Source organism: Acinonyx jubatus, chromosome D3 (assembly GCF_027475565.1).
Source record: "Acinonyx jubatus isolate Ajub_Pintada_27869175 chromosome D3, VMU_Ajub_asm_v1.0, whole genome shotgun sequence".
In the NCBI taxonomy this organism is placed as follows: domain Eukaryota; kingdom Metazoa; phylum Chordata; class Mammalia; order Carnivora; family Felidae; genus Acinonyx; species Acinonyx jubatus.
This window is the reverse complement of record NC_069392.1, coordinates 71,906,284-71,918,677: the sequence shown is the minus strand read 5'-3', so window position 1 is coordinate 71,918,677 and position 12,394 is coordinate 71,906,284. Positions and strand designations below refer to the sequence as shown.

Sequence of the window (12,394 nt, the reverse complement as noted above, 5' to 3'; positions counted from 1 at the left end):
ACAATTAGGTTTGGTGGCTCCATAGTTACTCATTAGTTCAATACTATTGTAGGAGCTACATGGGAAGAATTATAAAATCAGGAGAGAGGCTCAGACTTCCTCAGGCTAATTTACATAGTAAAAGATAATTAATATAAATATTTCAGAAATTAGAGGCTTTTGGGGAAGGCCCTGGAGATTCTTCAATGCCTTCCATAATATGTTCTTACCCTCAGGGAAAACATTGGTTAAACCATTATGAGAACCTATTAGAAAACTTCACTCCCCTCAATTGTGACATCGTTGGGTATTGTTCTAAATTAACCACAGCCAGTTTTATCATCAAACAGCTCTCTGTTGATGCTGCCTGCGAGCTCTGCTGTAAACTGTAGGCCAGAATTGGTGTTTTTAACAAAGTACAGCCCCAGAGCCTTATCAAACAGACACACCAAGTTCTCTCCAAAGAGCGGACTCCTGGGGATAGCTTCTAAACTAACAAGGCTTGGACAACTTTCAGGCTGGACCAGCGGAATGAGACAGGGATTTGCTGAACTCTCTGTAGTCCAGGGGTAGACACATTACATGAAAGCAGAATGCTGGCCCCTATGTCCCGGGCAACAAGTATTTATCATCAGGACGGAATGAGTTCATGAGGAATATTTGTTATTTGTCTGGAATATGGCTGGCATTATTTTTACTATTTTTTTTTATTTTTTTTTCAACGTTTATTTATTTTTGGGACAGAGAGAGACAGAGCATGAACCGGGGAGGGGCAGAGAGAGAGGGAGACACAGAATCGGAAACAGGCTCCAGGCTCTGAGCCATCAGCCCAGAGCCTGACGCGGGGCTCAAACTCACGGACCACGAGATCGTGACCTGACTGAAGTCGGACGCTTAACCGACTGCGCCACCCAGGCGCCCCTTAACTATTTTTTAATAAATGTATAAGGAACCCCTTTCTCTTTCTTCTTAAACTATCTCTAGTCCTAACCTTAGATTATTAAATTAATGTCATGATATCTGAGTCTCACTGACCCACTAGGAATTCAAAAGCAAATATTTCACTGCATCTCTTTACTTTCCATGGCAATAGGTTATTTGCATAGGATCAATACCAGTGTGTCCACATTTTTTACCAGGATGTAACTGCACAAATCTGTGTTGCAACCAAGTCTATGCTTGGAGCGTCATTTCTGAGAAAAATTCTGGTTTCATAAAGTACGGCATTTCATCAGTAAGGAACATATATGGAGTGGATGCCCACGAAACACTTTTAGGAAATTGGTCTAGTACCTAAGTCCCTGCCTTTCAGGTAGTACAAAGGTTACTTCCAAAAGGACGATAGGAATCTCTAGAAGGGAAGGAAAAATTTCACCTAAATTCATAGGTAAAGCAGGTGAAATCTAGTGGAGAAGGTGTTTGGGGCTTGGTTTCCCAGACTTAGGATAGGAGAGGTACTAAAAGAATTTAAACGTTCAACTCGAGACTATGAAAATTTCAGACAGACGTAAATTTTGTGGTTGTAGCAGTTAATACTGTAAGATCCTAGATTTGCAAACTCCAGAGAGTTTACCTGATTAATTTATGCACCTGTGGAAATAATCAGGTCAAACCTGTGCTCCCATAAGACTTCAGTTACAGAACAGGTGATGGGCTGGATTTGAGACACAGGCTTAGTTGGTCAAGCCCTGATCTAGACTGCAAAAATAAGGCAAAAACAGGGCAGAAAGTACTTTCAGTAACACATGGGGACAAAGACCATCCAAGGATGTCTAAGAGAAGATATTTAGTTCATCTCATTGTCTACTATTGATTAAAAGTCCCAGATTTAGTGAAGTTACTTGTTAACTTGCAGGCTTTCATCCTGCAGAAATGCAAACAATTTTTGCCTGGTAGAACAGATAACCCCAAAGATAAGCCCTTTTTAAAATTAATTCCACAATCATATCCTAACCCTTCTTTTGAAAATTTCCTACATATGCATATATAGTTTCTTAAAGTGCTTTTCAAACTGTTCATTCCTGCTTACTGATATCTTTCACTAATTAATGAATTAAAGAAAATTTTTTACACACGTTCATTTCATATTTGCCTGGGAGCTAATGATTTTGCATTCTGAAATTACACTTTAACAACTATATGCTGATATAAAAAGCCAGGGTGAAAATCATAAGACAAGATGTTCCTTCCACCTCTGGCACAACATGACCTGAACACTGGGAACTTCAGGATCATCATCTCTACAAGGGAGGTGGCTGAACAAGGAATTCGAAAGTCCCTTCCAAACTTCATTGTGAATATTCTAAAACTGACAGTTTTCATACATCAATAGAGACAGAATATTATTGAGAGAAAGAAATTTTAACATTCTGAAAAGAACTCAAAGAGACCTGGAATACACTAAGGCTTTTTATTCCAGTAACAATGAAAGGGATCCATTCAAAATGAAAAAGCACCATTCAAGTGATCCCTTTGCCAGGAGCAATTGCTCTTTAATTGAGCTATTTGTTCTTAAGATAGATAACTTTTGACATACACATAGAATGATGCAAGATTTATATCCTTCCTAGAGTTTTTTCTTGTCAAGGCATAAAATAGGGTCATTCTTTTTCAGAGAGCATATGCAATGTTCAGATAGTAAGTCTGCACACCCTTTTCATACTGAATGTGAAGTTGCTATAAATCTCAAGTGAAATTTTGATTTAATTTGAATTTAGACAAGTAGAAAATTGTGAATAACTGAAACTTTTCCAAAAGGGCATCGGAATGGTCGTCTAAGGGTCATAAAAAGTGCTATATTTTAAGGCTTTTAAAAATAGTTTGTAAAAGAAGGGAAAGGCATGATAATAATTAAAACAACACAGGTAAAAATATAACACCTGCAATATTCATGGGACAGCTGAATCATTTTAGGATTTCATCACTAATGGTCTTGCTTGGAATATTTTCTCTAATAAGAAAATACAGGCTATTGCAATATAGACCATCTAAAGTCCAATTATGAGCTAATTCTAACCTTGAAAATGAGGATTTACCTATAGGACATGATAGTTATCAGAGTAGGCCCAGGAGAAATTTGGCCTTAGAATCAGCATCATGGATTTATTTTAAACCAATCATTTATTTGGTCATCATGCAGATGTGGTTGAACAGGAAAATCTTAAGAGTGTTCAGAAATCTGTTTTTTTAAATATTTATTTATTATTTATTTTGTGTGTGTGTGTGTGAGAGAGAGAGAGAGAGAGATTGGCAGAGAAAGAACCCCATGCAAGCTCTGTACTAAAGCACAGAGCCCAATGCAGGGCTCGATCTCACAAACCATGAGATCAGGACCTGAGCTGAAATCAAGACTCAGATGCTTAACCTGCTTAAACCACCCAGATGCCCAGAGAAATCTGGTTATTTTATCTAAACCCTTACACAGTACCCTAAGGTAAAAATTTTTAAATGTGCCTAATTAGAAATAATCTCAATGAGATGCGTGATTAAAAGTGAAATTTTTTAATGAGGTTAAATGAGATTTAATAGCTATTTTTATTTTTTTTAATGTTTATTTATTTTTGAGACAGAGATAGAGCATGAACGGGGGAGGGTCAGAGAGAGAGGGAGACACAGAATCCAAAGCAGGCTCCAGGCTCTGAGCTGTCAGCACGGAGCCTGATGCGGGGCTCGAACTCACGGACCGTGTGATCATGACCTGAGCCGAAGTCGGACGCTTAACCGACTGAGCCACCCAGGCGCCCCTAATAGCTATTTTTAAATCTGGACATTATTTTCTGCATTTTCAAGTCTGAATTATATTATCTGTTGTATTATATATGGCTAAATTAAATTGTATAAGTTTCTGCTGCAAAAACAAAAACATTTTTTAAATTGTGATGAAATGACATTAACTGCATGACATTGATCTTTGTCATTTGTTGAGACTTGCTTTGTATTTTGTGATACTAAATTTTTATGCATAAAAAGAATGTTTATGCATGTTAAAAAGAATAACTTTATTGGTTGCAGTTTTCATATATGTCTCTTAGATTGAAATTATACATCGTATTGCTGATATTTTCTATTCGTATTAACTTTTGCCCAGCATGTGAGAGAATTTTGTCACAATCTTACTATGATTGTGGATCCATCAATTCCTCCTAGCTTTATGTATTTTGTTTATATTATTCTAGGTTCTGTCATTAGGTGCTTATAGGTTCAGGATAGATATACCTTACTGGTGAATTGTACATTTAATCATTAGTTACCAACCCTTTTATTTTTTGTTTTTTTAAGTTTATTTATTTATTTTGAGAAAGAGAGCAGGGGATGGGCAGAGAGAGATTGAAAATCCCAAGCAGGCTCATACTGTCAGCACAGAGCCCAATATGGGACTTGAACCCATGAACCATGAGATCATGACCTGAGCCAAAACCAAGAGTCAGATGTTTAACCGACTGAGTCACCCAGGCACCCCATTTTAAATTTTAATTATGCTTTCTGCTCTAAAATGTAATTTAGTAATTATCTGCCTATTAGATATTTATGTAGTATCTGCGTTTTAGATATTTATGTATTACCTTCTTCCCTCATTTAGTGGTATTGATTTATTACTAAAATTCAATAGATTTGCAATAAAGAAACTAAGACCTAAACAGTTAAAGTTGTATTTTCGAGGACACACAATTGGAGCATGACAGAGCTACAGATAAATTTAAATATTAGTAGTGCAAGATCTCATGAACTTGAATTCTACCTCCTGTCCTGACCCTCTCAACTTGTTTCTTCACCCTCAGCAAACAGCGTTTGCTTTTTTTACTGGTCCTGCACAAGGAGAGATTTTAGTCTTGAGTTTGCAAATTTGTCTGTGGCGGCCAATCCAGAGGATTCTATCTCCTTCTATGAGATCAGGAATGTAACCAAACCAAATCTTGACATGTCAGGGACTTTCTTCCCCTTCTTTTCAATGCGAGCCTCTTGCATATGCGTTTAGTTTAGTTTAGTTTTCTATTTTGGATTCTGTCTGATGATAAAGTCGCTTCAGCTACATCCAGCTGATAACTCTCAGGATTAAGGTTTTCCTTTGAAAGGACTAGGTGAACATATTGTTGACCAATTTTGCTACTACCCCTAGTTGTATTGTCAATATCTATGGAGGGGAAATACTGAAAAATCACAATTTTCCACTAAATATATATGTTCCAGTATGTATGTGTAGGAATATATACATACACACACACACACACACACACACACATTTGGAATACATGTGGCTGTTTGAGTGCAAGTATATATTTTATGGCTGTGCACTGATGAAATGATAAAGCTCCAAGGTGTTTAGACATGAGTCAGTCACTCCAAGTATTACTAAACTACCTTCTTTATCAATGAGCTCACTTCTTAAACTTGAGCAAGCACCCTGTGGTGTGCACTGTAAAGTGTCATGTTCACCTCACTGAACTTCTCCAGGAGCTGTGTTTGAAGGCCAAGGCCAGGAAGTACAGTCCTGTCAGGGGCTGTGTGTCAACCTCCTGGAGCTGGTCCTCTCTCTCCAGCATTCCCCGGAAGGAACAGCACGTCCATTAATCAACCACTGTGTTGGTGGTTTCTGAGGAGACAATCAAAAATGTACCACAACTGCACCTATAAAAGCTCCTAATTGAAACTTGGCCTTTAGAGGATTCGGGAACAATGCTCTCTCTTTCTGCTGTCTATGGGAGTAGCTCTCTTTCCTCCCACAACTGTGTGATACAGAATCACCACAAGACTTTCAGGAGAGACACAGGGGTGATGAATGGTCTAAGACTTGTTTATTTGACTATGTATTCAAAGAAGTTAGTTCATAAAGTTGCAACAACACTTGTAAGTCAGAATGGAAATTAAATTTGTCCCAGATATTGTCATGGACGCTCAACATACGTTACCTCATTTTTCTCAAAACTCCGTAAAGTTTTATCAATGGGATAAAATGCTCAAGATTCGAAGACTTAACAATGACCTAGAATGGATTTAAATTGCCTAATGAAGTCTGCACTCTTTCTGCAACAGCACACTGTTGCTCGTTAGTTGGCCGCCTCTCTCACTCAGACCCCTGATGATCTGTCACTTTTTAGGGGAGTCTTCTAAACAACCACATCTGAAAAAGCCACCAAGTCATCCCATATCACTACTCTCTTCCAATTTTCAAGTTAGTACCTATTAGATATATTCTGGTTTAATTTGTAATAAGTTAGAACAATTTAGAAAGAATTTTAATAAAATGTATTTGGTTTATAATGTTTGTTACCTACTTCCCTCTACAAAATGATGAAGTCCATGAACGGTGGGACATATCTTATTTACTGGTCTCACTTTCATACCTGGCATACAGTGAGGAATTGACAAATATCTATTAAATAAAGATAATCCAAAGAAATTAAATGCTGTTCCATAAAATCTTATATTAATTCCAGAGTATGAATGGCAAAGCTCATTTGCAACTTAAACATGATTCCGTAGAATCATGATTAATATATTTTTTTTAAGTTTATTTATTTTGACACAGAGAGAGAGAAAGATAGCAGGGGAGGGGGAGAGAGAATCCTAAGCAGGCTCCACACTGACAGCGCAAAGCCTGACACAGGGCTTGAACTCACGAATCCTGAGATCGTGACCTGAGCTGAAACCAAGAGTCAGATGCTTAACCAAACTGAGCCACCCAGGCACCCCATGATTAATATTTATCAACAGTTTCCTTAAGAAGAAGGTTTTAACTTCCTCCCTATTAAATAAAAGACGCAAGTGGAAGGAAGCAAGAGAGTATGAGTGTCCTTTGTTCACATCAGCTATAGGTGGGTGAACCAGGAGGGATAATTGAAACAATGTTTTGGATAAAACTGCTTATCAGTAATCCATGGCTCACATTTCATTTTGCTAACCTTTTGCCAAACTCCAACGAAACATGTGTTGTCCCTCCTGGTTCATACAGGCACATATGATGTGGACACAGCATGGTTCGAGCATACTCTCCTTCCATTTACTTTAACCCTTTCATTTAATAAGAAAAAGATCATAATTAGATTTCAAGGAAATTCCCAAGTTCCACATAATTCATATTCACTGTGGCCAACAGGTTTGCAAACATTCCTGTTAGCACTGTAATCACCTTTCAGGGCATATCAAGGACTGTCTGTCATTTCTTTCTGCTGCTTCTTTATCCCTTCAATAAACACTCAGTGCTTCCCACAGCGTTGACCATTTTTTGCATTTTCTGTGGCTTCTACTAGGAGACCTTCTTTTCTTACTCAAAGCAGAAAACCAAAAGAAAAGTAAACTGAAATGACACAAGTTTTGCCGATGCTCCCCTTCTCCCATTACGTTAGCTCCTTCTGGGTGGTTTCATAATCTAAAAGCTATCTTTTTTTCATCTCTTTCTTAAATGTCTTACTAAGTACCCTATTCACATGAGAATCCTTATTTTGGATTATTTTATGTCCTTTAGGAGAAAAAAAGCACTACTGAGGGTGAAATCGGTGTAACCAGATTTGCTATTTGCTGAACCTCTTTTAAATAAAAACTTGTATGTTAAAATTAATCTTTTAGAAATGTCTACCTTAACATTATCCAGTAAATGTAGATAATGTTGATATTCACCTGGATCTCCTGGGTAGTCAGACTTTTCAAGGCCTGAACAGATTATCCTCAGGGATAAAAATCACCAGATAATCACTACTTTCACACTTTAACAAATTAGTTTTAGCTTTGCGCTGGATTCTGCAGCTTAAGTCCCACATGTTTGCCAGCAATTCTGGACTTTGGCCGAACATTGTGCCAAGTTAGGTTAGGTCTTAGACTCAATTAGGTCTAGCTGGTACACTTAATTTCAGGACTTAAATTCAGCAACAAAGTTCGTGTTCTGAAAAGAGTATCAAATTCTGAATAAGATCTATGTTCTCAGGGCTTTTTTCCCCTCTCATCATTGAATTCAATCAATCTTTAGACCCCATATCTAATTAGATTATTTATGGTAAGGCGTGTCTGATGAATATGACATAAAACTAAAGTTTAAGGCTACAAATCACATGCTGGGCAAGAATTCTCAAAGTTGTTTTAATTGGAAAGATTTGAGTCATCTTCCCAGACTGAGAATATAGAAACACTTTTTTAAAAGAGAAAGGGAGAAAATTTATAAACATAAAGCTCATGGAGTCATGTAGTATATTGTTATACCAATTAAAAATAAATGCAAAACATTTCTTTTGTTTCACAAAATTTTGGAAATCTATTACTGCCCCCATTCTTATTTCCCCAACTTTCTCCATAAGCAAGGCATTGCTTTCAAAAAAGATATTCCCTGTTTAAGAAATATTATAGAGCAGGGGCGCCTGGGTAGCTCAGTCAGTTAAGCCTCTGACTTCAGCTCAGGTCATGATTTTGCACTCTGTGAGTTCGAGCCCCACGTCGGGCTCTGTGCTGACAGCTCAGAGCCTAGAGCCTGCTTCGGATTCTGTGTCTCCTTCTCTCTCTGCCCCCTCTGCCTCTCCTTCTCTCTCTCTCTCAAAAATAAATAAACATTAAAAAAATTATAAAAAAAGAAAAAAAGAAATATTATAGAGCAATATTAGCATGTTATTTTTACATGATTATATTCACTGGCATTTAAGGATATTACACATTAATTATTATGACAATTTATAATTTCTGTTACATTAAAAATATAGGTAGTATTTATATAGTAAACATTCAATCAGAATGTTCGAAAATAAAAAAGTATAGAACAGTAAAATAAGACTTAATCCCTCCATCCCTCATATCCTCTGCTTCTCTTTTTTTATACCGAATAGTTTTAGGAGAAATATAGGTATACTTACAGAAGCTTAATACCTAAACAATTCTAAATCTCACTTATGGTATTTCAATATATCGAAGATAAGTACTTAAAAAAAATAATTTTCGAACTATTAAAAGTATATTTAGGGGCGCCTGGGTGGCGAAGTCGGTTAAGCGTCCGACTTCAGCCAGGTCACGATCTCGCGGTCCGTGAGTTCGAGCCCCGCGTCAAGCTCTGGGCTGATGGCTCGGAGCCTGGAGCCTGTTTCCGATTCTGTGTCTCCCTCTCTCTCTGCCCCTCCCCCGTTCATGCTCTGTCTCTGTCCCAAAAATAAAAAATAAAAAAAATAAAAAAAAAAAAAGTTGAAAAAAAAGTATATTTAAATTCTTTAAAAAATACATTAAAGTCACATTTTCAATGTTGATGCCTTGCTTTGAGTCTCAGTTTAACATTTTCTTTCCTGAAATAAATTTAATGCCATTGTTTATCTTAAAATTTCCCATCGATTAACCATTAATATGACTCAACATTGTATTCATTTATAAATACGTTTATGTATTTCGTATTGGTATAAGACACCTAAATCTGATCTGATTTCTAAGGTAATAATCTAACCTAACAATGTGACAAGGCTTTAAAGTTTGTAAAGAGCTTTTAATGCATGAAATTGGCATCAAGGCCCAGCGAAAGCATTTGCGGTTGATTTGTAATACTTACAGAGAATGTCCAATTTTCTCTGTGGGGTTACCTTCATTTGGGTTTTCCAGTAGCAAACTACTCCCTTATCACACATAACCAGATTTATTGTTGAACAGGAAAGGGAACTTTAGATAATTAAGTTTTTAAACGTTTCTGCATGTAACCCGCTAATTGTAGTATCGAGTGGAGTGTGGTCAAAAGAAAGCAAACTCAATTTCTCCTCAATGGTTTTGCACTGAGAGGTGCAGAACGGTTTAACAGCTTTCTGGTAGCCCACATCGAGGAGGAGTATTCAGAATGCAGAAATAAAGAAAGCATGAAAAGACTCCTACACTGCACCACGGCAATGATTAGAAAGGACAACCTTTGAGCTTTGAAAACAGAAAGCAGAAAGCCAGCAAGCAGTCTGCAGCCCCCACCCCCCCCAGCAAAATCTCTTCCCCATCAAAACTCTGTTGCAAATCCAGCTTCTCCTCTTGCAAACCCACAGGCTGGGAGAGGGAACCACAGCCACTCCAAACTGGAGCTACAGGGCCATCATTAGTGGTTTCTGTCACTGTCTTGGTGCTTTTCCTTCATGAATGAAATATGCAAATGGCATTTTACATTAGCTCTTTCCGTGAAGAAGAAGAAGAAGAAGAAGGTCAAGAGATACAACTAGCACAGCCAGCACGTTAGAGATCTGTGACCAATGTACTTACACCTTCAAATGTCTCCAGATTTCAGCCCCTGGAAATATCTAGCCCATTTCTTTATGGCACTGTTGCTTCCGTCAGCTGTGGAAATTAACATAAAATAATATAGTAACCCAGTGAGTGCTGGACAGCCTTCCAGAGCATCCGGTTAAGTGAACACTAACGGCACACGGACGGTGTACAAAATCTGAATGATAAACAGCAAGTAAATACCTTCCAAGGGGCCAGAAGGGGGAAGGATGTTGAGCTACTGCTGCTGTCGGCTCTCTTGTGTAACAGCAAAGGCGGCTCAGTCCCTCTGACAGGCTGTGAAGCGGGGCTGCCGATCGCGTCGGGGCGGTCCTAGTGCCTGCTCCAGGTTATTACACACAAGGTAACCCTGAAGAGCTTCCCTGCTTCCTGCGATTTGGCTAGAGGGTCTCACCAAGGGCTTTCGGGGGCATCAGCTTGTTAAGCATCAGGGCAGCGGAGGTGAGGTTTGGGAAAAGTGATTCGTAGCAAATGGGGTCTGCCAACATTTCCAGACACTGCTGTTGAAACCAGAAAGGATTATAGATCATGTTGTCTGTTAAATAAACAGTGCTCTTGAAAATCTTAAAGCCAGAGAGGGCTTTTTAAAAGACACCTATGTGCACATATACTATATTGACCACATCTCTTTATTCTGTTCTTCTGGCACATTAAAAAAAATTTTTTTTAATGTTTGTTTATTTCTGAGAGAGAGAGAGTGAGAAAGCGAGAGAGAGCGTGCGAGCAAGCACGCATGAGCGGGGGAGGGACAGAGAAAGAGGACGACACAGAATCCCAAGCAGGCTCCAGGCTCTGAGCTGTCAGCACAGAGCCTGCCGTGGGGCTCCAACTCATGAACTGTGAGATCATCACCTGAGCTGAAGTTGCATGCTCATCTAACGGAGCCACTCATGTGCCCATCCTCTGCGCACATTTAAAATGTAAAGGAAACAAAAATAAAGAAGCAGGGGACTTTTTAAAGTTTGATATATTTTCTTAGCATTTGTAAAAAGTGTCTAAGGCCCAAAAGCTCCGTGTTCAATAGCATATTCTATTCAAACACTTAAACTAAAATACACGCAAAAATTAAAAAAAATAAAGGCTTTCAGAAGATTATTCTCTGAGAGGCAAAGTGTGGCTGTGCCATTCCATATAAATACTACCCTCCACCTCTATTCATTTGCCCCTTTTCTTTTTCTTTGTGGCACCTTTCCCCAACAAATTCATGCTTTTTAATTTAGTTTTTCTCTAACTCTCCCCTTGCAACATAACATCTATGAAGGAATCTGTTCTATTTACTTTGAAAAAGTAGCCAGGGAGATTACTCAGCACATATTTGTGGAAACAATAAACTAGACAGTAAACTGAGAAATTACATTACAGAACACAAATACAGAAGTCAATCTCTTAACTGATTAAATTCAACTAGCATATCTCTCTGAGCAGCTATTTTATTTAAGGACTGTGTTAAGTATACATTAACCTTTAAGAAACTTACAACGTAAAGGTAGAGAAAAGAAATTAATATATGTGTACAAACAATTATGTGTACATACACTATTTGCCATAAGAGAATGAACAATATTAAGTCTGGATGTGCTATACTTGCTGAGGGTGTCTGTGCTTTGACATGGGTATGGTGTAGAGCCAGGGGTTTGGGTCTGAGAAATCAACAGATTTCTCCCCGCCACCTCTCCAAGTATATAGTTATAGTTTGGTTGGTTTTATGCAGGTTGGTTAAAAATGTGCCAGAATCTGGAAAGTTAACTCTAGTAAGATTTGTTAACAGAGCAAATACGGGTGCTAACACTGGTGAAGAACAGAAAGGTAGGCAGGTAGGTTCTCAGGCTCGGGATCAAAGCCTCACATTGGCAGGGAGTCGGCAGCAGGGTCCGGCATCCACCTAAAGATGCCTTCTGGAGGAGCAAGGGACTGCTCGTACTTAGTGATCTGTGTCATTAGACCACGTTGGTGAGTTCTGGAAGCCAGGGGCAAGGCACCATGGCTGGTAAGAAGATATGCTGTCAAGGCTGAGGCTCAGAGATTCAGATGCCACGAGGGGAGAGAGAGAGAAAGATTGAAGATCAAGATAAGACTGCCCTCATGGAGCATTCAAGGTGGGATTTTCTCATAGGAGAAGTGGAGTCCAATCGATGCAGGTAGTCTGAGAACATCAATGAGGGGCACTGATGCCTTTTAAGATTCAAGGATCCAGAGAGTC

At 38.5% G+C, this 12,394-nt stretch overlaps 1 protein-coding gene across 1 annotated transcript in view; it reads right to left on the bottom strand.

Moving 5' to 3' along the window:
* The window catches only part of RAB27B (RAB27B, member RAS oncogene family), a 145,990-nt gene extending 135,532 nt beyond the window's left edge, over positions 1-10,458 (bottom strand). Inside the window, exons 1-2 of the mRNA XM_027069005.2 lie at positions 10,378-10,458; positions 10,171-10,245 (exon numbers count right to left, since the gene is read on the bottom strand). The gene's annotated coding sequence lies outside the window, so the exon portion shown is untranslated. The remainder of the gene's footprint in view (positions 1-10,170; positions 10,246-10,377) is intronic.
* Positions 10,459-12,394: the final 1,936 nt, after the last annotated feature.